The 27,593-nt window shown below is 47.6% G+C and overlaps 10 non-coding genes across 10 annotated transcripts; 2 read left to right on the top strand and 8 right to left on the bottom strand.

The window, feature by feature from the left end:
* Positions 1-560: 560 nt before the first annotated feature.
* Positions 561-701, bottom strand: LOC143741981 (U4 spliceosomal RNA). Its single transcript, XR_013205305.1, has one exon. It is a non-coding gene; the product is annotated as a U4 spliceosomal RNA (small nuclear RNA).
* A 6,941-nt stretch (positions 702-7,642) lies between these two features.
* trnas-gcu (transfer RNA serine (anticodon GCU)) lies at positions 7,643-7,724 on the top strand. Its single transcript has one exon. It is a non-coding gene; the product is annotated as a tRNA-Ser (tRNA).
* Positions 7,725-16,664: 8,940 nt separating this feature from the next.
* Positions 16,665-16,746, top strand: trnas-gcu (transfer RNA serine (anticodon GCU)). Its single transcript has one exon. It is a non-coding gene; the product is annotated as a tRNA-Ser (tRNA).
* Positions 16,747-17,233: 487 nt separating this feature from the next.
* Positions 17,234-17,373, bottom strand: LOC143742159 (U4 spliceosomal RNA). The gene has a single exon (XR_013205366.1). It is a non-coding gene; the product is annotated as a U4 spliceosomal RNA (small nuclear RNA).
* A 977-nt stretch (positions 17,374-18,350) lies between these two features.
* Positions 18,351-18,422, bottom strand: trnap-ugg (transfer RNA proline (anticodon UGG)). The gene has a single exon. It is a non-coding gene; the product is annotated as a tRNA-Pro (tRNA).
* Positions 18,423-19,085: 663 nt separating this feature from the next.
* Positions 19,086-19,157, bottom strand: trnap-ugg (transfer RNA proline (anticodon UGG)). Its single transcript has one exon. It is a non-coding gene; the product is annotated as a tRNA-Pro (tRNA).
* A 1,606-nt stretch (positions 19,158-20,763) lies between these two features.
* Positions 20,764-20,835, bottom strand: trnap-ugg (transfer RNA proline (anticodon UGG)). The gene has a single exon. It is a non-coding gene; the product is annotated as a tRNA-Pro (tRNA).
* Positions 20,836-22,893: 2,058 nt separating this feature from the next.
* On the bottom strand, positions 22,894-22,965 carry trnap-ugg (transfer RNA proline (anticodon UGG)). Its single transcript has one exon. It is a non-coding gene; the product is annotated as a tRNA-Pro (tRNA).
* Positions 22,966-24,613: 1,648 nt separating this feature from the next.
* Positions 24,614-24,685, bottom strand: trnap-ugg (transfer RNA proline (anticodon UGG)). Its single transcript has one exon. It is a non-coding gene; the product is annotated as a tRNA-Pro (tRNA).
* Positions 24,686-26,291: 1,606 nt separating this feature from the next.
* Positions 26,292-26,363, bottom strand: trnap-ugg (transfer RNA proline (anticodon UGG)). The gene has a single exon. It is a non-coding gene; the product is annotated as a tRNA-Pro (tRNA).
* Positions 26,364-27,593: the final 1,230 nt, after the last annotated feature.

The following is a 27,593-nucleotide window of genomic DNA, read 5'->3' as shown; positions in this document are numbered from 1 at the left end:
TCATCCTTAAAATAGCTGCAGAAACACACCACAGCCCAGCTTCGGGCAATTGTGCAGGCGAGTGATGAGGTGGCCGAGTGAATAAGGTGATGGAATGCTAATCCGTTGTGATTTGCAAGTGTGGGTTCAAATCCTATCCTCGTCATTTGTTGTCTTTAGTGTTTCGAGAGAGCCAAGTGCGCATGGAAAAGCAGTTCAAATAATATTGCTGCCGACTTTAACGACGTCATCATTAAAATAGCTGCAGACACACAGCACAACTCAGCTTCGGGCAGATGTGCAGGCGAGTGATGAGGTGGCCGAGTGGTTAAGGCGATGGACTGCTAATCCATTGTGCTCTGCACGCGTGGGTTTGAATTCCATCCTCGTCGTTTGATGTCTTTAGTGTTAAAGAAAGCCCAGTGTGCCTGGCAATGCTTTTTGCTTCCAACTACAACGTCATCATACTAAAGATAGATGCAGAAAAACTCTACGTGCAGGCGAGTTGCTGCGTAATAGAACAGCGAAATAGAACGTAAAAAAAGCAAATGCACAATTCCCTTTTACAACAAGTCATGAAGCCTCTTAAGAGACTGTCAAAAACTGCCAAGGCTGACTGTATTTCAAGTCATCCCAGCGGGGTATTGGGTAAAGTTTTCAACCAGCAAAGATCACGTCTCAGATGAGCCTCATAGACTATGATATTGCCTCTGCGAAAGAATGTCGGACAAGGTAGCGACGTCTCCTGTGCTTTTATCTGGACATGGAACGACAGGGTGGTATCACGTTTTAAACTGCCATGTAATCAGCCTTTTGGAACGGCCGGCTGCATGGTGTGTCTATGAAACAGGTGAGTGAAATGCACATAGAGGTTAATTAATTGTTCTCTCTTAGCTGAAAGAACAAAATGTGCGGTATTTTTGATGGGAGATACTTATGGGTATCCTGGTAACAAAGGGGCAGAGTTATAACCCTCAATCTCCAAGAACATGTTTGAGTTTGGGATCGATCGATGAGCCCCCTACCAGTTTGGGTAGGATAATGAAGAGTGCAAGGACACTGCAAACATATTCTGAGAGAGGTCCAATGTAAGCTATGCTTTCATTTTCTTGACCCAGGCATTCTCTCTAGGTTCTTACCAACAAAGCAGAAGCAGCACACAAAAGAAACATAAGCATATTTCCCTCTATCAACACAGTTGTGAGTTCTCTTACGAGAGGTTCTCTCGTATTGCGTAAGTTTAGCTTACGCTACGGGAAAGATTCATCTTCTCGAGAAACTGAAGCCAAAAAATTATCCTTAATTTTGTATAACTTGTCAACGCAGTGCAGCAGCTAGCAGACCTAGAGCAGGCCATCTCGCGTGCTCATTGGCTGCCCTGCGGGCAACTGCTGCAGCCTACCAGTGCGCCCGGCGTGACGTCACGCCCAATGAAGGGCGCCCGCGCCTTTATAGCGTCACAGCCCACCATATAGGCGTGGCTTAGCGTATAAAATAGGGGCTGTAGGCTGAATTCTCTGATTTTTCGATTCTTCAGCGAGCTCTTCGCATCGCTGGATTTGAGAGAAGCCACCGCCGCCGTCGAACAGCGAACAGCCAGCTTAGGACAGCGCTGAGGAAGCCGGCCGTCTTCGCCACCTTCAGACATCCGTGCGAGCTACGCTATCCGGCGACGTATCCTTTTTGCAAATCATTCTAAAAGAGCAGCGAGCGTCTTTTTAAAGATGCCTCGCACTTCCTGTGGCTCGTGTAAAGCCCCGCTCAGCGCCGGAGACCGCCACCTGATCTGCGCTCTCTGCCCTGGGCCTGGAACACGCAGAGCTCGCCCTCGCGTCCGGGGGCTGCGAGCTCTGTGAGGAGCTTCCGCTGTCGACCCTGCGGGCTCGACTCGAAGCGTTCAACACCACAGCAGTCACTCCGCCCCCTGTGGGACCGCGCAGAAAGAAGCGCCGTTCCCTGAGACAGCCGGAACCTGTGGCCACAGCGACGCGCTCGCCGGAGAACCTCCCTCGAGCCTCGCTCTCGCCTTCCCCACCTCTCCTCACTGACGCGCAGCTGGCGCTTGCGAGCCTCACTGCCGTCACTTTGGAGGATGAGTCCGTGGGACACGCCACAAAAGACTGCTGCTCTATCCTGGCATCAGACAGCGAGGAATGGTCGCTTCACTCCGCCTCCTCGTCAATCCAGGAATCCGTCCGTACCCGCGCTGGAGCTGACGCGGAACTTATGCGCCTGCTGACGCAAAGCTGTCGACCGTCTCGGGCTCGAGTGGTCGCTGCCGAAGGAACCCGCGCCGAACAGGCTCGACGGCTGCTTCCTTCAAAGTCGCCGCCGCGCAGTTTCAGAAACCAGGCCCGCTCCATTCCTGCCGGAACTTCATGCGGAGCTGACGAAGTCGTGGAATTCACCTTTTTCTGCTAGACTTCAGTCACAGGCCTCCACGTCGCTCTCCCGAGTGGACGGCGCCGCCGAGAAAGGGTACACAGCGATTCCCCCTGTGGAAGAGGCGGTCGCAGCGCACCTTTGCCCGCCCTACGCGAGATGGCGGTCACGGTCAGCCCTCCCGTCTAAAGCCTGCAGAGCCACTTCCGCCTTGGTCGGCCGCGCTTATGCCGCCTCCGGCCAGGCCGCGTCTGCTCTACACTCGATGGCTGTGCTTCAGATCCTGCAAGCCGACCTCCTCCGTGAATGGGATGAGAAGGGCCGGGACCCAGCTGCGGTTACGGATTTGAGAAGCGCGACGGATCTTTCTCTCCGCGCCACCAAAGCTGCAGCCCAGGCCATCGGACGAGCCATGGCCGCGTTAACCGTGACGGAGAGGCACCTCTGGTTAACGCTCGCGGATATGAGGGAAACTGAGCGAGCCACCTTTCTGAACGCGCCGCTTTCCCCCACTGGTCTCTTCGGCCCAGCGGTGAACGGGATTGTTGACCGCTTCTCTATGGTGCAAAAGACCACGCAGGCCATGAACCTCTTCCTGCCGCGACGCTCGAGTTCCGCCACAGGCCGCTCTCGCGAGAGACAAAGCCAGCCTCCTGTGCGAACCAGCACCCAGCGTCCAGCACAGCCTCAGCATCAGCCTTCGCAGCGACGTCAGGGCGGCCGCCCTAGATCGCGCTCAGACAGCCGTCGCAGACCGCCGCCCCCAGAGGGCCTCGGCAAAGGCTCACGCTGAAGTCTGAGCACGCGAAGCCCTCCTAACAGCGGGAGAGAAAAGACGCGCGTGTCCCGCTGCGGCCGGACCGCCGTCAAAGTTCATTTCCCTGTCAGTCCCCTTCGAACAGGCTACTGCAGTGGTTCAACTAGCAGCCAACGAGCCGGTTTATTCACCCTCTTGCCTGCACACAAACGCCGTTTTCACGGCGACCCAGAGAAATCTCAAAAAGAGTATAATGTCTGGTCCAGCTCACGCCGTCAGTGTTTTAAGTGTAGTGAATGTGCCCACGCCCCAGTGTTCACCCCTACACATAAGCACTCATAATCCCGTGTCACTCACAGAGCACACTCTCATAAAGCGCAGAAAAGCCGCTCTAGTGTTGAATGTAAGAAATGTGTCCACAGGTCTGTGCCCACTATCTGCCCGCTCTGTTACACGATCAAAGAAGCTTATGAACGTAAGTCTCGTGCCCGCCAGAGAGCGCTCACGCTTGCTAACACAAACCTTCCCCCGGGTCCCGCCTGTGCGTTTAAGTGTTATCACGAAACACAGGGCGTTAATAAAACGCTCCCCATCTACTATGATCAGGGCGTCAGATACAGTTGTAAGTCTCGTGCCCGCGTGCGCGCACTCACGCTTACAGAGAGCTCTCCCGCCCAGAGCGCTGCTCGCGCGTCAAAGTGTGGCAAAAGTATGTTCCCCATCCCTTATGATCGGGACATCTCACATAAGTCAGCCGGTCTCGGCTGTCAGCGAGCGGCCATTGCCCAGAACCGAGAGCGCGCGCGCCGCGCTCTCGGCTCCGGTTCAGTTTCACAAGCCCGCAAACGGCGGCGGTATGAACCCGGAGGCCATTCGCCCCCTGGCGGCTCACATAGCTGCGTGGGAAACTATCCCAGGGATTTCAGAATGGGTGTTGAGCACAATAAAGCAGGGATATGCACTTCAATCGTTCGCCGTCCTCCGCGCTTTCAAGCCCGGACCGCGACGATAGTGAATGCGGAAGTAGCACACCTACTTCACGCAGAAATAGCAAAGCTGCTGTGCAAAGGGGCTATAGAAAAGGTGCCGCCTTCTCTGAGCGAGTCAGGCTTTTACAGCCGATATTTTCTCGTACCCAAGAAGGACGGAGCCTTCAGACCTATCCTAGATCTGAGATATTTGAACAAAGTGCTTGTAAAAAGACCGTTCAAAATGCTTACGACCAGAAAAATCCTCGCGCACGTTCGCCCGAGGGACTGGTTTATTTCTCTAGATCTGAAGGATGCCTATTTTCAGATTCAGATAGTACCCCGTCACAGGCAATTTTTGAGATTCGCCTTCGACGTTCAGGCATATCAATACACCGTCCTGCCGTTCTGCCTGTCCCTAGCACCCCGTACATTTACAAAGTGCATGGACGCGGCGCTCGCCCCCCTGAGAAGTCAGGGGCTGCGCATAATGAACTATCTGGACGATTGGCTGATATTGGCACAGTCAGAGACAGAACTACTATCTCACAGAACAGTGCTTCTCAGTCATCTGGAAAGCTTGGGTCTCACGGTCAACTGGACCAAGAGCTCATTACTGCCCAGCCAGTCAATTTCCTTTTTAGGAATAGAACTGGACTCGGTGACCATGACGGCTCGTTTATCGACACAGCGCGCGCGCCGTGTTCGCCACCTAGCCGCATCTTTCCAGAAGGGCAGCTTTCTCCTTTTGAAAACATTTCAAAGGATGTTGGGCTGTATGGCATCAGCTGCAGCGGTGCTCCAGCTGGGCCTACTGCGCATGCGCCCGCTCCAACGCTGGTTGAACGCTCGCGCGCCTCGCCGAGCCTGGGTGTCTGGCGGCCAGAAAATCAGAGTGACTCAGACCTGCATAACAGCTCTGCAGCCCTGGTTAGTGGCCGATTGGTACCAGCATGGAGTAATGATGGGAACCATCTCTTATCGGAAGGTCATCTCGACAGACGCGTCCAACTCGGGTTGGGGCGCGCTGTTCGAGGGCAGACCGGCCTTTGGCCAGTGGTCAGACCAGGAGAAGGGTTTTCACATAAACTGTCTGGAAATGATAGCGGTCGAGAACACGCTGAAGTGCTTCCTCCCGTTTATACAGGACCAGCATGTTCTTGTCCGCTCGGACAACACATCTGTGGTATCCTATGTAAACCGTCAGGGCGGTGTCAGATCCAGAAATCTCTGCAATCTGACGGAACGCCTCCTTATTTGGTCACAGATGAACCTGCGCTCGCTGAGGGCGGCGCGTGTGCCTGGCCATTTGAACGACGGCCCAGACAGACTGTCCAGGGACAATGTTCCCCCAGGGGAATGGTCCCTGCACCCCCAAACGGTCCAGAAACTGTGGCGCCTATTCGGCAGAGCGGAAGTCGACCTGTTTGCGTCAAAAGACAACGCTCAATGCCCGATGTTCTTCTCGAAGGACGAGGACGCGCTGGCCCAGGTTTGGCCCAGCCTCCCGCTATATGCTTTCCCTCCGGTCTCTCTGTTGCCACAGGTGATCAAGAGGATCAGGGAAATGCGCCACTCGGTGCTCCTCATAGCCCCGCGTTGGGAGAATCAGACTTGGTTCCCGGAACTGGCACGGCTGTCACATACAGCTCCGTGGCCGATTCCGGTGAGGGCAGATCTCCTCTCTCAAGCTCGCGGCACGATCTGGCATCCCCATCCAGAGCGCTGGTCTCTGCATGCATGGTTGATCAACGGGTACTCGTTGCCCTGCCAGAAGGAGTGATGAACACGATCACGCAGTCTAGAGCCCCTTCCACGAGAAGGCTCTACGCGTCCAAATGGTCGGTGTTCTCTGGATGGTGCACCGACAGAGGTCTGGACCCGTGGACATGCGGGGTGGCGCATCTGCTCACTTTCCTACAAGAGCTGTTGGATAAGGGAAGATCCCCATCCACGCTCAAAGTTTACGTGGCGGCCGTAGCAGCATTCGCGGAATCGACGCACGGCCAGTCACTGGGAAGACATGAGTTGGTCATCCGCTTCCTTAGAGGAGCTAGAAGGATGAATCCGCCGCGCCCCCCGTCGGTTCCCAGCGAAAGTGATGTGAATCTCCTCTGCCCTGTCAGAGCGCTGAGGTTTTACATTACGCGCTCCGCCTCCTTCAGGCGTTCGGAACAGCTTTTCGTTTCGTTTGGTGGGCGCGCCAAGGGGCTTGCCTCCTCGAAACAGAGCCTGTCCAGATGGATAGTGGACGCTATAGCGGCAGCTTACGCGTCAAAAGGCCTGCAATGCCCTCTGGGCATCAGGGCTCATTCCACGAGAGGCGTGGCCTCGTCGTGGGCATGGTCCAGTGGAATTTCTATCCATGACATATGTGTAGCGGCGGGCTGGAGCTCCCCGTCTACCTTTGTCAGGTTTTATAACCTAGAAGTTCCTGCCTTGCAGGCTAAACTGTTGTCAGTCTGAAAAGAGGTGTATTCTGCCCAGATCTCCTGCTCAGATCACGTTCATGACTCAGCTCTCCTGGTTGAGCTGCACTAAGTAGGGTATGTGCCATATGACTATACAGACCGGCGCGCTGCTCTGTATTACCTATGTGTGCTTATGTGCAAGTGATGGCCCGCGTGGCTGGCCACCTTATTTTTTCCACTTATGGAGTTCCCCTTAAGCTCGGGGTCTCATGTGGATGCTTGGCGCGCACGGCGTTGACAAAGTGTTCCCGTAGCGTAAGCTAAACTTACGCAATACGAGAGAACCTCTCGTAAGAGAACGATACTCGGTTACTAACGTAACCTCGGTTCTCTCTAGAGAGGGAACGAGTATTGCGTAACTGGCCGTGCTCACGCCACGAGCGACTTCGCTTCAGTCGTCAAAAAAACAGAGAATTCAGCCTACAGCCCCTATTTTATACGCTAAGCCACGCCTATCTGGTGGGCTGTGACGCTATAAAGGCGCGGGCGCCCTTCATTGGGCGTGACGTCACGCCGGGCGCACTGGTAGGCTGCAGCAGTTGCCCGCAGGGCAGCCAATGAGCACGCAAGATGGCCTGCTCTAGGTCTGCTAGCTGCTGCACTGCGTTGACAAGTTATACAAAATTAAGGATAATTTTTTGGCTTCAGTATCTCGAGAAGATGAATCTTTCCCGTAGCGTAAGCTAAACTTACGCAATACTCGTTCCCTCTCTAGAGAGAACCGAGGTTACGTTAGTAACCGAGTATCGTTTCCCAACCTTCCTCATAAAGACGTGCAGGTGAGTGACGAGGTGGCTGGATGGTTAAGGCGATGGACTTCATGAGTGTGGCGTTCAACATTGTTCAACATTATCCCCATTTTGACAGACTGTCCTTCGGCAGCTGGCGGACTGCTAATCCATTGTGCTCTTCATGAGTGTGTTAGAATCCCATCGTCGTCGTTTGTGGTCTTTAGTGTTTCGAGAGACCCAAGTGCGCATGAAAATGCCGTTCAAAGTGCATTGCTGCCGACTTTAACGACATCATCCTTAAAATAGCTGCAGAAACACACCATAGCCCAGCTTCGGGCAGATGAGCAGGTGAGTGACGAGGTGGCCGAGTGGTTAAGGCGATGGACTGCTAATCCATTGTGCTCTGCACGCGTGGGTTCGAATCCCATCCTCGTCGTTTGATGTCTTTAGTGTTTCGAGAGAGCCAAGTGCGCATGGAAAAGCCGTTCAAATGACGTTGCTGCCGACTTTAACGACATCATCCTTAAAATAGCTGCAGAAACACACCACAGCCCAGCTTCGGCCAGATCAGCAGGTGAGTGACGAGGTGGCCGAGTGGTTAAGGCGATGGACTGCTATTCCATTGTGCTCTGCACGCGTTTGTTCGAATCCCATCCATGTCATTTGATGTCTTTAGTGTTCAAGAAAGCCAAGTGTGCCTGGCAAAGCTCTTTGCTTCCAACCACAACCTTATCATACTAAAGATAGAGGCAGAAAAACTCCACATGCAGGTGAGTGGCTGTGTGGTTAAGGCGATGGACTCCTAATCCATTGTGCTCTGCAGGCTTGGGTTCGGATCCCATCCTCGACGTTTGTTGTCTTTAGTGTTTCGAGAGAGCCAAGTGCGCATGGAAAAGCCGTTCAAATGACATTGCTGCCGACTTTAACGACATCATCCTTAAAATAGCTGCAGAAACACACCACAGCCCAGCTTCGGCCAGATCAGCAGGTGAGTGACGAGGTGGCCGAGTGGTTAAGGCGATGGACTGCTAATCCATTGTGCTCTGCACGCGTTTGTTCGAATCCCATCCATGTCATTTGATGTCTTTAGTGTTCAAGAAAGCCAAGTGTGCCTGGCAAAGCTCTTTGCTTCCAACCACAACCTTATCATACTAAAGATAGAGGCAGAAAAACTCCACGTGCAGGTGAGTGGCTGTGTGGTTAAGGCGATGGACTCCTAATCCATTGTGCTCTGCACGCTTGGGTTCGGATCCCATCCTCGACGTTTGTTGTCTTTAGTGTTTCGAGACAGCCAAGTGCGCATGGAAAAGCCGTTCAAATGACATTGCTGCCGACTTTAACGACATCATCCTTAAAATAGCTGCAGAAACACACCACAGCCCAGCTTCGGCCAGATCAGCAGGTGAGTGACGAGGTGGCCGAGTGGTTAAGGCGATGGACTGCTAATCCATTGTGCTCTGCACGCGTTTGTTCGAATTCCATCCATGTCATTTGATGTCTTTAGTGTTCAAGAAAGCCAAGTGTGCCTGGCAAAGCTCTTTGCTTCCAACCACAACCTTATCATACTAAAGATAGATGCAGAAATACTCCACATGCAGGTGAGTGGCTGCGTGGTTAAGGCGAGACACGGCAGGCAAAAACATTGATTTTTTATGCAGTGGTCAGTTTTGAGATTTTGGCCTAGTTTACTTCTTCAATGTGTGTTCTTTCAAACTGCTTTAAAGAAAACATTGAAAATATACATTAAGATGTTTATTTTATTACATTTTGTTTACTTGCGCCAGTAAGTTTCTCCCGAATTCACCAAGAAGTTAGCATTCTAACGCGACATGCAGCGCTCCGTCTGTTTACTGAAGTCTGTCATGACCGGTATCGTTGGAAAGCTCTGGGTCTGATGCACAACGCTGTGTAACTCATATATGGGCATTTCCTTTCTATCAGTAGCCAATCATGAATGTCCAAAGGGGGATTTAAAGCTAATGACGAAATCTCATTGGCTACTGCTGGTTTCTGCTAACGTGATTCGCTCAGACGCATCACGTGGTGTACTCTGACACTTCCGTGTTTAGCTTGCCGCGAGACTTTCGAAAATGCCGCTAACACCGCAAATCTCAAGGAAAAAAAAACGGCAATTGCGCTTTGCAAGATGTGGAAAGGGAAAGCAATCAGATGGGTTAGGTGAAAAAACACCAGGAAGCAGCACATCTGCCCGTAAGCTGACGTTGGGAAACCGGGGTGGGTTTAATGACAGTGCCGCTGACTGTGGGACACAGCAGTGGCTGATTATGCATGTCGCACGTCTGAACGAATTAATAAATGATCTCTTGTGCCCTAATTGTGCTGCATCAAGTCTATTTATTAACATTGATCCAGTGAACCATGGATTTTGTAGCAGTTTGCTTCTAGAGTGCAGTAATTGCAAAGGGGAGAATGTGTATAGGCGAAGCATCTACACATCCACACGGCTGCAAAGCGAAACGAGAGGTGATGTCGCTTTTGACGTGAACGTCCGCATGGTGCTTTTAGCCCATGAATTAGGGATGGGATATGCAGCACTGAGGAAGGTCAGCAAGGTGTTGGGGATCCCTTCCCTTCACCTGAAAACATACCAGAGGCATGACAAGAGAGTCACAGGTAGGCTTTCGAAATAGGGATAGGACAGGGATGTTGATTTTGGAGGTCTAATGACCTGTTACATTTATCATAGTGTTGTTGTAACAGTGAACATATTTTATTGGATTGAACACACACACACACACACACACACGCACGCACGCACGCACACGCATACATACACATACACATTAACAGTAGGCTGCATCACATACACGCACAATTATGAATCTGTTATAATAGTATAACATAGGATGGCCTTATTCTTTAGTCATTTACTGTTTGCTTGTCCAATTGGCTGCTATGACTGCATGGTCTACTCCCTGGTCCTTTCAAAAAAAAATTTGCCACTCAAATGTACTGTTTCAATAAACTCAACAAAAAAGGAACAGTTCTTGACACAACATGCATTTTAATCTTAGTGGCGGAAATTGAGAGAGGACTGGAGTCACTGCACAAGACTAGGGAGCAGATCAGACAGGCCTATGCAGACGTTGATCCAGAGTTGGCAGAGTTGCTGAGGGAGGATGCTGATGCTGTAATTAACATTGGTGTCTCTTTTGATGGCACCTGGCAAAAAAGAGGCTTCACTTCCCATTATGGCATTGGTGTTTGTATCGACATTCTTACAGGACTTGTCATTGACTTTGAGGTCTTATCCTCTTACTGTCATGCTTGTGTCCTAAAGCAAAGTGCCAAGAATGAAGGGAAGATCACTGTGGAGGAATTTGACAGCTGGAGGGAGACGCACACTGACTGTGCGAAGAATTTCACAGGGTCTAGTAAGGCAATGGAGCAAGAGGCAGCAAAGAGGATGTGGACTAGATCAGTCAGTCGCCACCAGCTGCGGTACACTGAGATGCTCTCAGATGGGGATAGCTCTGCTTTTAAGGAAGTACTGTCACTAAACCCATACCCTGGGCATGAGATTGTAAAGCTGGAATGTATAAACCATGCTCACAAGCGAATGGGCACAGCGCTCAGAAAATTTTGTGGCGAACGCAAATTGGGAGGCAAGGGTTTGGGGAAACTGCCCGCAAAGAAATGCAAAACACTGCAAAATTATTACAGGGGGGCAATTTTGAATAACCAGGGGTCACTGGAAACAATGAAAGCAGAGGTATGGGCATGCCTTCTCCACTGCATGTCAACAAATGAAACACCATTACATACTAGGTGCAATCCATCTTGGTGTTGGTATCGGAGGGCAGAAGACAAAAATGAGACCCCCGAAAGCCACACACGACATGCTGCAAACTACCTATCCCACGAGGTGGGCCAGAAACTTCTCCCCATTCATCACCGCATGTCAAGTGATAGCTTGCTGCAAAGAATGCAGCATGGTGGCACACAAAATGCAAATGAGTGCCTCAATTCTGTGATATGGGCCCGTTGCCCAAAAACAGTTTTTGTAGGCAAGAACAGGGTCGAGGCAGCGGCAAGCATGGCCATCTCCACTTTTAATGAGGGTGCCTCAGCTATGCTTAATGTGATGGCAAACTTATGGCTGGAGAGCACACTTATTACAGTGAACACCATCAAGCAGGCAGACCTGCTCAGGGTGTCCAAAGCAAACGCCATTCAGTCGGCAAGTGCAAAACGCAAACGAAAACTTGTGAGCACAGACAAGAAAGTGAAAAGGCACCAGCAAGAGATGTCAGAGGGACCTACATATAGTGCTGGAATGGATCATTAGACTTTAGAAAGCTGTGACAGCTACTGTTGGTATTGTTCTGTGTCCATAACTGTCCAGCGTGGGTTTTGTCGGCAACTTTGTGCATGATACATCAATGTTAATTAATTGAGTTACTGCCGTTGTAGGCCTTTTATGCATGCCATGTTATTAAATAATCAGTTTTCATGAGCTTGAAATATTATATATTATTATTACTAAGGGCCTGAGCATTTATTCTGTTTTTGAAAAATATTTTCCAATAGAAATGTATTAAATTCCCCTATTTAAATCTTTAAATGCCGTTTTCTCAAAATGATTTTTTTTGTCATTCTCCAGTAGAAACTTCTCAGCCTGTGTAGCACCTATGTACACCAAACTATCCAGTTATACACTTAGCAGTATTCTGAAGATATTTTCAGAGGGATTTGTTAATAAATCATTTCTGGCCTGATTTATGTGACATTTTAATAAAAAAAACAAGGCGAAAATCGATTTTTTAAGGCTATGAACAGTATATTTTGATTTCCTATGTAATGAAAGCATATATCCTGAAATCCCTCTGAAATTTTGTTTTCATCTTGTGTGTAAACAAAATGAAAAAAGAATTTTGCACCTGGCTTTATCATATGTTCAGATCTATCTACCGAAAATATATGCAAAATCGCGCATATTTAATGAGATAATGCCTAATTTGCATAATCAAAGATAAAAAATTTAAAAACTTGTAATACATTTTTTTTATATACTTATGCAAGTAATCAACTGAGGAGGTTTCATGGTGATATCTATTATTTAAAATTTTTACCCTATTCACCTGTAGTGTCTCGCCTTAAGGCGATGGACTCCTAATCCATTGTGCTCTGCACGCTTGGGTTTGGATCCCATCCTCGACGTTTGTTGTGTTTCGAGAGAGCCAAGTGCGCATGGAAAAGCCGTTCAAAGTACATTGCTGCCGACTTTAACGACATCATCCTTAAATTAGCTGCAGAAACACACCACAGCCCAGCTTCGGGAAATTGTGCAGGCGAGTGATGAGGTGGCCGAGTGGATAAGGTGGTGGACTGCTAATCCATTGTGATCTGCAAGCGTTGGTTCAAATCCTAGCCTCGTCGTTTGTTGTCTTTAGTGTTTCGAGAGAGCCAAGTGCGCATGGAAAAGCCGTTCAAATAATATTGCTGCCGACTTTAATGACATCATCATTAAAATAGCTGCAGAAACACAGCACAGCCCAGCTTCGGGCAGATGTGCAGGTAAGTGACGAGGTGGCCGAGTGGTTAAGGCGATGGACTGCTAATCCATTGTGCTCTGCACGCTTGGGTTCGGATCCCATCCTCGACGTTTGTTGTCTTTAGTGTTTCGAGAGAGCCAAGTGCGCATGGAAAAGCCGTTCAAATGACATTGCTGCCGACTTTAACGACATCATCCTTAAAATAGCTGCAGAAACACACCACAGCCCAGCTTCGGCCAGATCAGCAGGTGAGTGACGAGGTGGCCGAGTGGTTAAGGCGATGGACTGCTAATCCATTGTGCTCTGCACGCGTTTGTTCGAATCCCATCCATGTCATTTGATGTCTTTAGTGTTCAAGAAAGCCAAGTGTGCCTGGCAAAGCTCTTTGCTTCCAACCACAACCTTATCATACTAAAGATAGATGCAGAAATACTCCACATGCAGGTGAGTGGCTGCGTGGTTAAGGCGAGACACGGCAGGCAAAAACATAGATTTTTTTATGCAGTGGTCAGTTTTGAGATTTTGGCCTAGTTTACTTCTTCAATGTGTGTTCTTTCAAACTGCTTTAAAGAAAACATTGAAAATATACATTAAGATTTTTATTTTATTACATTTTGTTTACTTGCGCCAGTAAGTTTCTCCCGAATTCACCAAGAAGTTAGCATTCTAACGCGACATGCAGCGCTCCGTCTGTTTACTGAAGTCTGTCATGACCGGTATCGTTGGAAAGCTCTGGGTCTCATGCACAACGCTGTGTAACCCATAAATGGGCATTTCCTTTCTATCAGTAGCCAATCATGAACGTCCAAAGGGGGATTTAAAGCTAATGACGAAATCTCATTGGCTACTGCTGGTTTCTGCTAACGTGATTCGCTCAGACGCATCACGTGGTGTACTCTGACACTTCCGTGTTTAGCTTGCCGCGAGACTTTCGAAAATGCCGCTAACACCGCAAATCTCAAGGAAAAAAAAACGGCAATTGCGCTTTGCAAGATGTGGAAAGGGAAAGCAATCAGATGGGTTAGGTGAAAAAACACCAGGAAGCAGCACATCTGCCCGTAAGCTGACGGTGGGAAACCGGGGTGGGTTTAATGGCAGTGCCGCTGACTGTGGGACACAGCAGTGGCTGATTATGCATGTCGCACGTCTGAACGAATTAATAAATGATCTCTTGTGCCCTAATTGTGCTGCATCAAGTCTATTTATTAACATTGATCCAGTGAACCATGGATTTTGTAGCAGTTTGCTTCTAGAGTGCAGTAATTGCAAAGGGGAGAATGTGTATAGGCGAAGCATCTACATATCCACACGGCTGCAAAGCGAAACGAGAGGTGATGTCGCTTTTGACGTGAACGTCCGCATGGTGCTTTTAGCCCATGAATTAGGGATGGGATATGCAGCACTGAGGAAGGTCAGCAAGGTGTTGGGGATCCCTTCCCTCCACCTGAAAACATACCAGAGGCATGACAAGAGAGTCACAGGTAGGCTTTCGAAATAGGGATAGGACAGGGATGTTGATTTTGGAGGTCTAATGACCTGTTACATTTATCATAGTGTTGTTGTAACAGTGAACATATTTTATTGGATTGAACACACACACACACACACACACGCACGCACGCACACGCATACATACACATACACATTAACAGTAGGCTGCATCACATACACACACAATTATGAATCTGTTATAATAGTAAAACATAGGATGGCTTTATTCTTTAGTCATTTACTGTTTGCTTGTCCAATTGGCTGCTATGACTGCATGGTCTACTCCCTGGTCCTTTCAAAAAAAAAAATTGCCACTCAAATGTACTGTTTCAATAAACTCAACAAAAAAGGAACAGTTCTTGACACAACATGCATTTTAATCTTAGTGGCAGAAATTGAGAGAGGCCTGGAGTCACTGCACAAGACTAGGGAGCAGATCAGACAGGCCTATACAGACGTTGATCCAGAGTTGGCAGAGTTGCTGAGGGAGGATGCTGATGCTGTAATTAACATTGGTGTCTCTTTTGATGGCACCTGGCAAAAAAGAGGCTTCACTTCCCATTATGGCATTGGTGTTTGTATCGACATTCTTACAGGACTTGTCATTGACTTTGAGGTCTTATCCTCTTACTGTCATGCTTGTGTCCTAAAGCAAAGTGCCAAGAATGAAGGGAAGTGACTGTGGAGGAATTTGACAGCTGGAGGGAGACGCACACTGACTGTGCAAAGAATTTCACAGGGTCTAGTAAGGCAATGGAGCAAGAGGCAGCAAAGAGGATGTGGACTAGATCAGTCAGTCGCCACCAGCTGCGGTACACTGAGATGCTCTCAGATGGGGATAGCTCTGCTTTTAAGGAAGTACTGTCACTAAACCCATACCCTGGGCATGAGATTGTAAAGCTGGAATGTATAAACCATGCTCACAAGCGAATGGGCACAGCGCTCAGAAAATTTAGTGGCGAACGCAAATTGGGAGGCAAGGGTTTGGGGAAACTGACTGCAAAAAGAAATGCAAAACACTGCAAAATTATTACAGGGGGGCAATTTTGAATAACCAGGGGTCACTGGAAACAATGAAAGCAGAGATATGGGCAGGCCTTCTCCACTGCATGTCAACAAATGAAACACCATTACATACTAGGTGCAATCCATCTTGGTGTTGGTATCGGAGGGCAGAAGACAAAAATGAGACCCCCGAAAGCCACACACGACATGCTGCAAACTACCTATCCCACGAGGTGGGCCAGAAACTTCTCCCCATTTATCACCGCATGTCAAGTGATAGCTTGCTGCAAAGAATGCAGCATGGTGGCACACAAAATGCAAATGAGGGGTGTCCAAAGCAAACGCCATTCAGTCCGCAAGTGCAAAACGCAAACGAAAACTTGTGAGCACAGACAAGAAAGTGAAAAGGCACCAGCAAGAGATGTCAGAGGGACCTACATATGGTGCTGGAATGGATCATTAGACTTTAGAAAGCTGTGACAGCTACTGTTGGTATTGTTCTGTGTCCATAACTGCCCAGCGTGGGTTTTGTCGGCAACTTTGTGCATGATACACCAATGTTAATTAATTGAGTTACTGCCGTTGTAGGCCTTATATGCATGCCATGTTATTAAATAATCAGTTTTCATGAGCTTGAAATATTATATATTATTATTACTAAGGGCCTGAGCATTTATTCTGTTTTTGAAAAATGTTTTCCAATAGAAATGTATTAAATTCCCCTATTTAAATCTTTAAATGCCGTTTTCTCAAAATGAGTTTTTTGTCATTCTCCAGTAGAAACTTCTCAGCCTGTGTAGCACCTATGTACACCAAACTTTCCAGTTATACACTTAGCAGTATTCTGAAGATATTTTCAGAGGGATTTGTTAATAAATCATTCCTGGCCTGATTTATGTGACATTTTAATAAAATAAATAAGGCGAAAATCGATTTTTTAAGGCTATGAACAGTATATTTTGTTTCCTATGTAATGAAAGCATACAAATGAGAGCCCAAAAATGAGACGAGGGAGAGAGAGCCAAGTGCGCATGGAAAAGCCGTTCAAAGTACATTGCTGTCGACTTTAACGACATCACCATTAAAATAGCTGCAGAAACACACCACAGCCCAGCTTCGGGCAGTTGTGCAGGCGAGTGACGAGGTGGCCGAGTGATTAAGGCGATGGACTGCTAATCCATTGTGCTCTGCACGCGTGGGTTCGAATCCCATCCTCATCGTTTGATGTCTTTAGTGTTTCGAGAGAGCCAACTGCGCATGGAAAAGCCGTACAAATGACATTGCTGCCGACTTTAACGACATCAGCCTTAAAATAGCTGCAGAAACACACCACACCCCAGCTTCGGGCAGATGTGCCGTTGAGTGACGAGGTGGTCGAGTGGTTAAGGCGATGGACTGCTAATCCATTGTGCTCTGCACGCGTGGGTTCGAATCCCATCCTCGTCGTTTGATGTCTTTAGTGTTCAAGAAAGCCAAGTGTGCCTGGCAATGCTTTTTGCTTCCAACTACAACGTCATCATACTAAAGATAGATGCAGAAAAACTTTACATGCAGGCGAGTTGCTGCGTGGTTAATGCGATGGACTGCTAATCCTTTGTGCTCTGTGCGCATGGGTTTGAGTCCCATCCTTGGTGTTTAGTTTCACAGGGAGCCTAGAGGACAGGTCAACCGCAGGGGTGCAGCTCATGGCAAGCTTTTAATTATAGCTGTATATAAAGCTCATGTTCATTTCTGAAAACGTTGTTGAGATCCGGATCAATACAATAAGCCCCCTGGTAAATGGATATAATCATTTTAAATACAATAACACGTTCAAGGGAGGTCCAAATCCTGGCTAAACCAGCCACCTTCAAGCTAATGCTTTCGACACCACAGCAAAAACAGAACGTAAAAAAAGCAAAAGTACAATTCCCTTTTACAACTAGTCATGACGCCTCTTAAGAGACTGTCAAAATTGCCAAGGCTGACTGTATTTCAAGTCATCCCAGCAGGGTATTGGGTAAAGTTTTCAACCAGCAAAGATCACGTCTCGGCTGAGCCTCATAGACTATGGCATTGCTTCTGCGAAAGAATGCCAGACAAGGTAGCGACGTCTCCTGTGCTTTTATCTGGATATGGAACGACAGGGTGGTATCACGTTTTAAACTGCCATGTAATCAGCCTTTTGGAACGGCCGGCTGCATGGTGTGTCTATGAAACAGGTGAGTGAAATGCACATAGAGGTTAATTAACAGCCTCTGATGCTGCAGAACGTGACGTCAAGTACTATGTGGGTTGCAGTAAATGGTCGGACTATGAAGTGGTTGATAAAGAAAAGTAAATGGCCAGACTATGAAGTGGTTGAAAACATGATGCTTGGGCAGGGGCTGAGAGGTGGGGAGGACAACATGACTAACTCCTCCAAAATCAGATTGCCCTTCGGGTGATTTTTGGGCAACTCACTGAGTCTCTGCTCCAGAGAGAACTTCAGCAAGTCTCGCTTCTGACTGGACTCATTCAAGCGGGCTTGAGCTTCTGAATGAGCTTTCTTCTCCATCAGAATGAGCTTTATTCTCCGTCAACTTCTAAGGGAAAACAATGCCTTTCATAAACCAGGAAGAGCACAATTTGTTTTATCACCCAGCTTAAAAAAAGAAAAAAAGATTTCCTGTGGTATCACATGCAATTGCATACATAGTCAGAGAACCGTTGAACTCATACTAAAGGTGAGGTTCAGAGTACTTTCTGTGCAGGAAATAAACGTTTGTCATCGGACTGGCTGCATGATCTGAAACTGCTGGGCTCGTCCGGGATTTGAACCCGGGAGCTCTCGCACCCGAAGCGAGAATCATACCCCTAGAACAACGAGCCTGCCTGACGCTTGATGGGGCTACTTGCATACAGTTGTACAGTCACCGAACACTGGCCTCAAACAGAATGAGCAGACACTAGTTTTAATAAGAGCATTTGTCGTTAGGGAGCTGCACTCTCTGGCAGGCGGTGATTCAGAGTACTTTCTGTGCAGGAAATAAACGCTTGTCATCGGACTGGCTGCTTGTTCTGAACCTGCTGGGCTCGTCCGGGATTTGAACCCGGGACCTCTCGCACCCAAAGCGAGAATCATACCCCTAGACCAACAAGCCTGACGGACAAGAGATTTGGCTACTTGCATAGCAGGTGGGGAGGACTACATGACTAACTCCTCCAAAATCAGATTGCCCTTCGGGTGATTTTTGGGCAACTCACTGAGTCTCTGCTCCAGAGAGAACTTCAGCAAGTCTCGCTTCTGACTGGACTCATTCAAGCGGGCTTGAGCTTCTGAATGAGCTTTCTTCTCCGTCAGAATGAGCTTTCTTCTCCGTCAACTTCTAAGGGAAAACAATGCCTTTCATACACCAGGAAGAGCACAATTTGTTTTATCACCCAGCTTAAAAAAAAAAAAAAAAATGAAGAAGATTTCCTCTGGTATCACATGCAATTGCATAAAGAAAAGTAAATGGCCAGACTTTGAAGTGGTTGAAAACATGATGCTTTTGCAGGGGTTGAGAGGTGGGGAGGACAACATGACTAACTCCACCATAATCAGATTGCCCTTCGGTTGATTTTTGGGCAACTCACTGAGTCTCTGCTCCAGAGAGAACTTCAGCAAGTCTCGCTTCTGACTGGACTCATTCAAGTAGGCTTGAGCTTCTGAAAGAGCTTTCTACTCCGTCAGAATGACCCAGAGTAAGCTCACCCAGCTTAAAAAAAGAAAAAAAATGAAGAAGATTTCCTGTGGCAACCTTGCTGCTCGTTCTGAAAACCCCGGGCTCGTCCGGGATTTGAACCCTGGACCTCTCGCACCCAAAGCGAGAATCATACCCCTAGACCAACAAGCCTCTTCTACAATCAGTTTTTCGGGAGGGCGCCACAAATTCAGTGAAGCCCATCTCAAAGACGGACCACGACCTGGCGTCGAGATACGAAAGTGTAGTTGTTCGAGCGTTAGAAACCCCTTGAAGGCATATTACTGATCAAAGGAAAAGCATGCCAGACAAGGCCCAGTGGCCTGTGGATGTTCCACAAATTCAAGGATGGTTTGTTCAAAGCAATAATGACCACAAGATCTGAGTTAGCATAGTACGGACAAACCTCGGATAGCTGTAGTGGTGGGTTTTTGTGTGCATCAGACTGTCAGTGAATCATTCTTGCCTGCCCGTGCATGTGCCCTTTCAGGCTGAAATTACACAAAGCACTGTGCGCAAGAGGCCCAGTGGCCTAAGTGGAAAAAGCCACTTCTTGCTTTTGCACTGGACCTACGACGAAGGCTTTGCGTGCGAAAGCAGAGAGGCAGACTACACACAAAACAGATGGGAAAGAATCATGAACTATAAATGAATCTAGTCAACGAAAAACATCATTGATACGTTTGTTTTGTCCATACAACCAAAATGGCTGTGTAATTGGAGAAAAACACATGGAACAGAAATGGCGGGCTCTAAATGTAAACCGCCGCACATAGGCTATGCCGTAGGCTTGACTTTGAACTAAAAGGCATCACCCTCCTACCTAGGGAGGCTGTTACTAGGGCGTGCTTGTTGCGCTAGCTCTAAGCCGATGCTGCAAAAAGTAAATGAAAAGTTGTTCAAAGAAACTCTACAGAACAACAAGTATACCTGTGCTTAGCGTTTCTGCAAAAGAGCCACGGGTAATTCAGTTAAGAGCGATTTAAAATGCTTTGAATCCCACTACAGCATCTACAGACCTGCGAAAAAAGTTCAATTTTGCCAAAGCATCAGCCTCTGATGCTGCAGAACGTTACGTCAAGTACTATGTGGGTTGCAGTAAATGGCCGGACTATGAAGTGGTTGATAAAGAAAAGTAAATGGCCAGACTATGAAGTGGTTGAAAACATGATGCTTGGGCAGGGGCTGAGAGGTGGGGAGGACAACATGACTAACTCCTCCAAAATCAGATTGCCCTTCGGGTGATTTTTGGGCAACTCACTGAGTCTCTGCTCCAGAGAGAACTTCAGCAAGTCTCGCTTCTGACTGGACTCATTCAAGCGGGCTTGAGCTTCTGAATGAGCTTTCTTCTCCGTCAGAATGAGCTTTCTTCTCCGTCATCTTCTAAGGGAAAACTCTGCCTTTCATAAACCAGGAAGAGCACAATTTGTTTTATCACCCAGCTTAAAAAAAGAAAAAAAATGAAGAAGATTTCCTGTGGTATCATATGCAATTGCATACATAGTCAGAGAAAAAGATTTCAGACTATTCTGAAATCCCCGGGCTCGTCCGGGATTTGAACCCGGGACGCTGGGTGTGGCTACTTGCGTACACTTGTACAGTCACCGAACACTGGCCTCAAACAGAATGAGCAGACACTATTTTAATAAGAGCATTTGTCCTTAGGGAGCTGCACTCTCTGGCAGGCAGCGATTCAGAGTACTTTCTGTGCAGGAAATAAACGGTTGTCATCGGACTGGCTGCATGATCTGAAACTGCTGGGCTCGTCCGGGATTTGAACCCGGGACCTCTCGCACCCAAAGCGAGAATCATACCCCTAGACCAACGAGCCTGACTGGCAAGAGATTTGGCTACTTGCCTGACTGGCAAGAGATTTGGCTACTTGCGTACTCTTGTAGAGTCACTGAATGCTGGCCTCTTACAGAATGGGAAGGCACTAGTTTTAATAGAAAGCGTTTGTCGTTAGGGAGCCACACTCCCTGGCAGGCAGCGATTCTGAGTACGTTCTGTGCAAGGAAATAAGCGCTTGTCATCTGGCTGAATCTTGGCTATGTTGTAGTACAGATGAACACAAGCAGTAATAAGGATTTCAAAAACATGACAGTTTTGAGTTTGGCAAAGTGCTGCAAAAGGAAGGATCCAACCTTGCTGCTCGTTCTGAAATCCCCGGGCTCGTCCGGGATTTGAACCTGGGACCTCTCTCACCCAAAGCGAGATTCATACCCCAAGACCAACGAGCCTCTTCTACAATAAGTCTTTCGGGAGGGCAGCACAAATTCAGTGAAGCCCATCTCAAAGACGGACCACGGCCTGGCGTCGAGATAGGAAAGTGTAGTTGTTCGAGCGTTAGAAACCCCTTGAAGGCATATTACTGATCAAAGGAAAAGCATGCCAGACAAGGCCCAGTGGCCTGTGGATGTTCCACAAATTCAATGATGGTTTGTTCAAAGCAATAATGACCACAAGATCTGAGTTAGCATAGTACGGACAAACCTCGGATAGCTGTAGTGGTGGGTTTTTGTGTGCATCTTGACTGTAAGTGAATCATTCTTGCCTGCCCGTGCATGTGCCCTTTCAGGCTGAAATTACAGAAAGCACTGTGAGCAAGAGGCCCAGTGGCCTAAGGGGAAAAAGCCACTTCTTGCTTTTGCACTGGACCTACGACGAAGGCTTTGCGTACGAAAGCAGAGTGGCAGACTACACACAAAACAGATGGGAAAGAATCATGAACTATAAATGAATCTAGTCAACGAAAAACATCATTGATACGTTTGTTTTTTCCATACAACCAAAATGGCTGTGTAATTGGAGAAAAACACATGGAACAGAAATGGTGGGCTCTAAATGTAAACCGCCGCACATAGGCTATGCCGTAGGCTTGACTTTGAACTAAAAGGCATCACCCACCCTACCTAGGGAGGCTGTTACTAGGGCGTGCTTGTTGCGCTAGCTCTAAGCCGATGCTGCAAAAAGTCAATGAAAAGTTGTTCAAAGAAACTCTACAGAACAACAAGTATACCTGTGCTTAGCATTTCTGCAAAAGAGCCACGGGTAATTCAGTTAAGAGCGATTTAAAATGCTTTGAATCCCACTACAGCATCTACAGACCTGCGAAAAAAGTTCAATTTTTCCAAAGCGTCAGCCTCTGATGCTGCAGAACGTGACGTCAAGTACTATGTGGGTTGCAGTAAATGGCCGGACTATGAAGTGGTTGATAAAGAAAAGTAAATGGCCAGACTATGAAGTGGTTGAAAACATGATGCTTGGGCAGGGGCTGAGAGGTGGGGAGGACTACATGACTAACTCCTCCAAAATCAGATTGCCCTTCGGGTGATTTTTGGGCAACTCACTGATTCTCTGCTCCAGAGAGAACTTCAGCAAGTCTCGCTTCTGACTGGACGCATTCAAGCGGGCTTGAGCTTCTGAATGAGCTTTCTTCTCCGTCAACTTCTAAGCGAAAACAATGCCTTTCATACACCAGGAAGAGCACAATTTGTTTTATCACCCAGCTTAAAAAAATAATAAAAAAATGAAGAAGATTTCCTCTGGTATCACATGCAATTGCATAAAGAAAAGTAAATGGCCAGACTTTGAAGTGGTTGAAAACATGATGCTTTTGCAGGGGCTGAGAGGTGGGGAGGACAACATGACTAACTCCACCATAATCAGATTGCCCTTCGGTTGATTTTTGGGCAACTCACTGAGTCTCTGCTCCAGAGAGAACTTCAGCAAGTCTCGCTTCTGACTGGACTCATTCAAGTAGGCTTGAGCTTCTGAAAGAGCTTTCTACTCCGTCAGAATGACCCAGAGTAAGCTCACCCAGCTTAAAAAAAGAAAAAAAATGAAGAAGATTTCCTGTGGCAACCTTGCTGCTCGTTCTGAAAACCCCGGGCTCGTCCGGGATTTGAACCCGGGACCTCTCGCACCCAAAGCGAGAATCATACCCCTAGACCGACAAGCCTCTTCTACAATCAGTTTTTCGGGAGGGCGCCACAAATTCAGTGAAGCCCATCTCAAAGACGGACCACGACCTGGCGTCGAGATACGAAAGTGTAGTTGTTCGAGCGTTAGAAACCCCTTGAAGGCATATTACTGATCAAAGGAAAAGCATGCCAGACAAGGCCCAGTGGACTGTGGATGTTCCACAAATTCAAGGATGGTTTGTTCAAAGCAATAATGACCACAAGATCTGAGTTAGCATAGTACGGACAAACCTCGGATAGCTGTAGTGGTGGGTTTTTGTGTGCATCAGACTGTCAGTGAATCATTCTTGCCTGCCCGTGCATGTGCCCTTTCAGGCTGAAATTACACAAAGCCCTGTGCGCAAGAGGCCCAGTGGCCTAAGGGGAAAAAGCCACTTCTTGCCTTTGCACTGGACCTACGACGAAGGCTTTGCGTACGAAAGCAGAGTGGCAGACTACACACAAAACAGATGGGAAAGAATCATGAACTATAAATGAATCTAGTCAACGAAAAACATCATTGATACGTTTGTTTTGTCCATACAACCAAAATGGCTGTGTAATTGGAGAAAAACACATGGAACAGAAATGGCGGGCTCTAAATGTAAACCGCCGCACATAGGCTATGCCGTAGGCTTGACTTTGAACTAAAAGGCATCACCCACCCTACCTAGGGAGGCTGTTACTAGGGCGTGCTTGTTGCGCTAGCTCTAAGCCGATGCTGCAAAAAGTCAATGAAAAGTTGTTCAAAGAAACTCTACAGAACAACAAGTATACCTGTGCTTAGCATTTCTGCAAAAGAGCCACGGGTAATTCAGTTAAGAGCGATTTAAAATGCTTTGAATCCCACTACAGCATCTACAGACCTGCGAAAAAAGTTCAATTTTTCCAAAGCGTCAGCCTCTGATGCTGCAGAACGTGACGTCAAGTACTATGTGGGTTGCAGTAAATGGCCGGACTATGAAGTGGTTGATAAAGAAAAGTAAATGGCCAGACTATGAAGTGGTTGAAAACATGATGCTTGGGCAGGGGCTGAGAGGTGGGGAGGACTACATGACTAACTCCTCCAAAATCAGATTGCCCTTCGGGTGATTTTTGGGCAACTCACTGATTCTCTGCTCCAGAGAGAACTTCAGCAAGTCTCGCTTCTGACTGGACGCATTCAAGCGGGCTTGAGCTTCTGAATGAGCTTTCTTCTCCGTCAACTTCTAAGGGAAAACAATGCCTTTCATACACCAGGAAGAGCACAATTTGTTTTATCACCCAGCTTAAAAAAATAAAAAAAAAATGAAGAAGATTTCCTCTGGTATCACATGCAATTGCATAAAGAAAAGTAAATGGCCAGACTTTGAAGTGGTTGAAAACATGATGCTTTTGCAGGGGCTGAGAGGTGGGGAGGACAACATGACTAACTCCACCATAATCAGATTGCCCTTCGGTTGATTTTTGGGCAACTCACTGAGTCTCTGCTCCAGAGAGAACTTCAGCAAGTCTCGCTTCTGACTGGACTCATTCAAGTAGGCTTGAGCTTCTGAAAGAGCTTTCTACTCCGTCAGAATGACCCAGAGTAAGCTCACCCAGCTTAAAAAAAGAAAAAAAATGAAGAAGATTTCCTGTGGCAACCTTGCTGCTCGTTCTGAAAACCCCGGGCTCGTCCGGGATTTGAACCCTGGACCTCTCGCACCCAAAGCGAGAATCATACCCCTAGACCAACAAGCCTCTTCTACAATCAGTTTTTCGGGAGGGCGCCACAAATTCAGTGAAGCCCATCTCAAAGACGGACCACGACCTGGCGTCGAGATACGAAAGTGTAGTTGTTCGAGCGTTAGAAACCCCTTGAAGGCATATTACTGATCAAAGGAAAAGCATGCCAGACAAGGCCCAGTGGCCTGTGGATGTTCCACAAATTCAAGGATGGTTTGTTCAAAGCAATAATGACCACAAGATCTGAGTTAGCATAGTACGGACAAACCTCGGATAGCTGTAGTGGTGGGTTTTTGTGTGCATCAGACTGTCAGTGAATCATTCTTGCCTGCCCGTGCATGTGCCCTTTCAGGCTGAAATTACACAAAGCACTGTGCGCAAGAGGCCCAGTGGCCTAAGTGGAAAAAGCCACTTCTTGCTTTTGCACTGGACCTACGACGAAGGCTTTGCGTGCGAAAGCAGAGAGGCAGACTACACACAAAACAGATGGGAAAGAATCATGAACTATAAATGAATCTAGTCAACGAAAAACATCATTGATACGTTTGTTTTGTCCATACAACCAAAATGGCTGTGTAATTGGAGAAAAACACATGGAACAGAAATGGCGGGCTCTAAATGTAAACCGCCGCACATAGGCTATGCCGTAGGCTTGACTTTGAACTAAAAGGCATCACCCTCCTACCTAGGGAGGCTGTTACTAGGGCGTGCTTGTTGCGCTAGCTCTAAGCCGATGCTGCAAAAAGTAAATGAAAAGTTGTTCAAAGAAACTCTACAGAACAACAAGTATACCTGTGCTTAGCGTTTCTGCAAAAGAGCCACGGGTAATTCAGTTAAGAGCGATTTAAAATGCTTTGAATCCCACTACAGCATCTACAGACCTGCGAAAAAAGTTCAATTTTGCCAAAGCATCAGCCTCTGATGCTGCAGAACGTTACGTCAAGTACTATGTGGGTTGCAGTAAATGGCCGGACTATGAAGTGGTTGATAAAGAAAAGTAAATGGCCAGACTATGAAGTGGTTGAAAACATGATGCTTGGGCAGGGGCTGAGAGGTGGGGAGGACAACATGACTAACTCCTCCAAAATCAGATTGCCCTTCGGGTGATTTTTGGGCAACTCACTGAGTCTCTGCTCCAGAGAGAACTTCAGCAAGTCTCGCTTCTGACTGGACTCATTCAAGCGGGCTTGAGCTTCTGAATGAGCTTTCTTCTCCGTCAGAATGAGCTTTCTTCTCCGTCATCTTCTAAGGGAAAACTCTGCCTTTCATAAACCAGGAAGAGCACAATTTGTTTTATCACCCAGCTTAAAAAAAGAAAAAAAATGAAGAAGATTTCCTGTGGTATCATATGCAATTGCATACATAGTCAGAGAAAATGATTTCAGACTATTCTGAAATCCCCGGGCTCGTCCGGGATTTGAACCCGGGACGCTGGGTGTGGCTACTTGCGTACACTTGTACAGTCACCGAACACTGGCCTCAAACAGAATGAGCAGACACTATTTTAATAAGAGCATTTGTCCTTAGGGAGCTGCACTCTCTGGCAGGCAGCGATTCAGAGTACTTTCTGTGCAGGAAATAAACGGTTGTCATCGGACTGGCTGCATGATCTGAAACTGCTGGGCTCGTCCGGGATTTGAACCCGGGACCTCTCGCACCCAAAGCGAGAATCATACCCCTAGACCAACGAGCCTGACTGGCAAGAGATTTGGCTACTTGCCTGACTGGCAAGAGATTTGGCTACTTGCGTACTCTTGTAGAGTCACTGAATGCTGGCCTCTTACAGAATGGGAAGGCACTAGTTTTAATAGAAAGCGTTTGTCGTTAGGGAGCCACACTCCCTGGCAGGCAGCGATTCTGAGTACGTTCTGTGCAAGGAAATAAGCGCTTGTCATCTGGCTGAGACATCTTGGCTATGTTGTAGTACAGATGAACACAAGCAGTAATAAGGATTTCAAAAACATGACAGTTTTGAGTTTGGCAAAGTGCTGCAAAAGGAAGGATCCAACCTTGCTGCTCGTTCTGAAATCCCCGGGCTCGTCCGGGATTTGAACCTGGGACCTCTCTCACCCAAAGCGAGATTCATAACCCTAGACCAACGAGCCTCTTCTACAATAAGTCTTTCGGGAGGGCAGCACAAATTCAGTGAAGCCCATCTCAAAGACGGACCACGGCCTGGCGTCGAGATAGGAAAGTGTAGTTGTTCGAGCGTTAGAAACCCCTTGAAGGCATATTACTGATCAAAGGAAAAGCATGCCAGACAAGGCCCAGTGGCCTGTGGATGTTCCACAAATTCAAGGATGGTTTGTTCAAAGCAATAATGACCACAAGATCTGAGTTAGCATAGTACGGACAAACCTCGGATAGCTGTAGTGGTGGGTTTTTGTGTGCATCTTGACTGTAAGTGAATCATTCTTGCCTGCCCGTGCATGTGCCCTTTCAGGCTGAAATTACAGAAAGCACTGTGCGCAAGAGGCCCAGTGGCCTAAGGGGAAAAAGCCACTTCTTGCTTTTGCACTGGACCTACGACGAAGGCTTTGCGTACGAAAGCAGAGTGGCAGACTACACACAAAACAGATGGGAAAGAATCATGAACTATAAATGAATCTAGTCAACGAAAAACATCATTGATACGTTTGTTTTTTCCATACAACCAAAATGGCTGTGTAATTGGAGAAAAACACATGGAACAGAAATGGCGGGCTCTAAATGTAAACCGCCGCACATAGGCTATGCCGTAGGCTTGACTTTGAACTAAAAGGCATCACCCACCCTACCTAGGGAGGCTGTTACTAGGGCGTGCTTGTTGCGCTAGCTCTAAGCCGATGCTGCAAAAAGTCAATGAAAAGTTGTTCAAAGAAACTCTACAGAACAACAAGTATACCTGTGCTTAGCATTTCTGCAAAAGAGCCACGGGTAATTC

The sequence above is a fragment of the Siphateles boraxobius genome, unplaced genomic scaffold (genome assembly GCF_051911475.1).
Source record: "Siphateles boraxobius isolate OS27281-9 unplaced genomic scaffold, OSU_SipBor_1 1, whole genome shotgun sequence".
Taxonomy (NCBI): Eukaryota; Metazoa; Chordata; class Actinopteri; order Cypriniformes; family Leuciscidae; genus Siphateles; species Siphateles boraxobius.
Note: the sequence above shows the minus strand (reverse complement) of the source record. Positions and strands in the feature narration are given on the sequence as shown.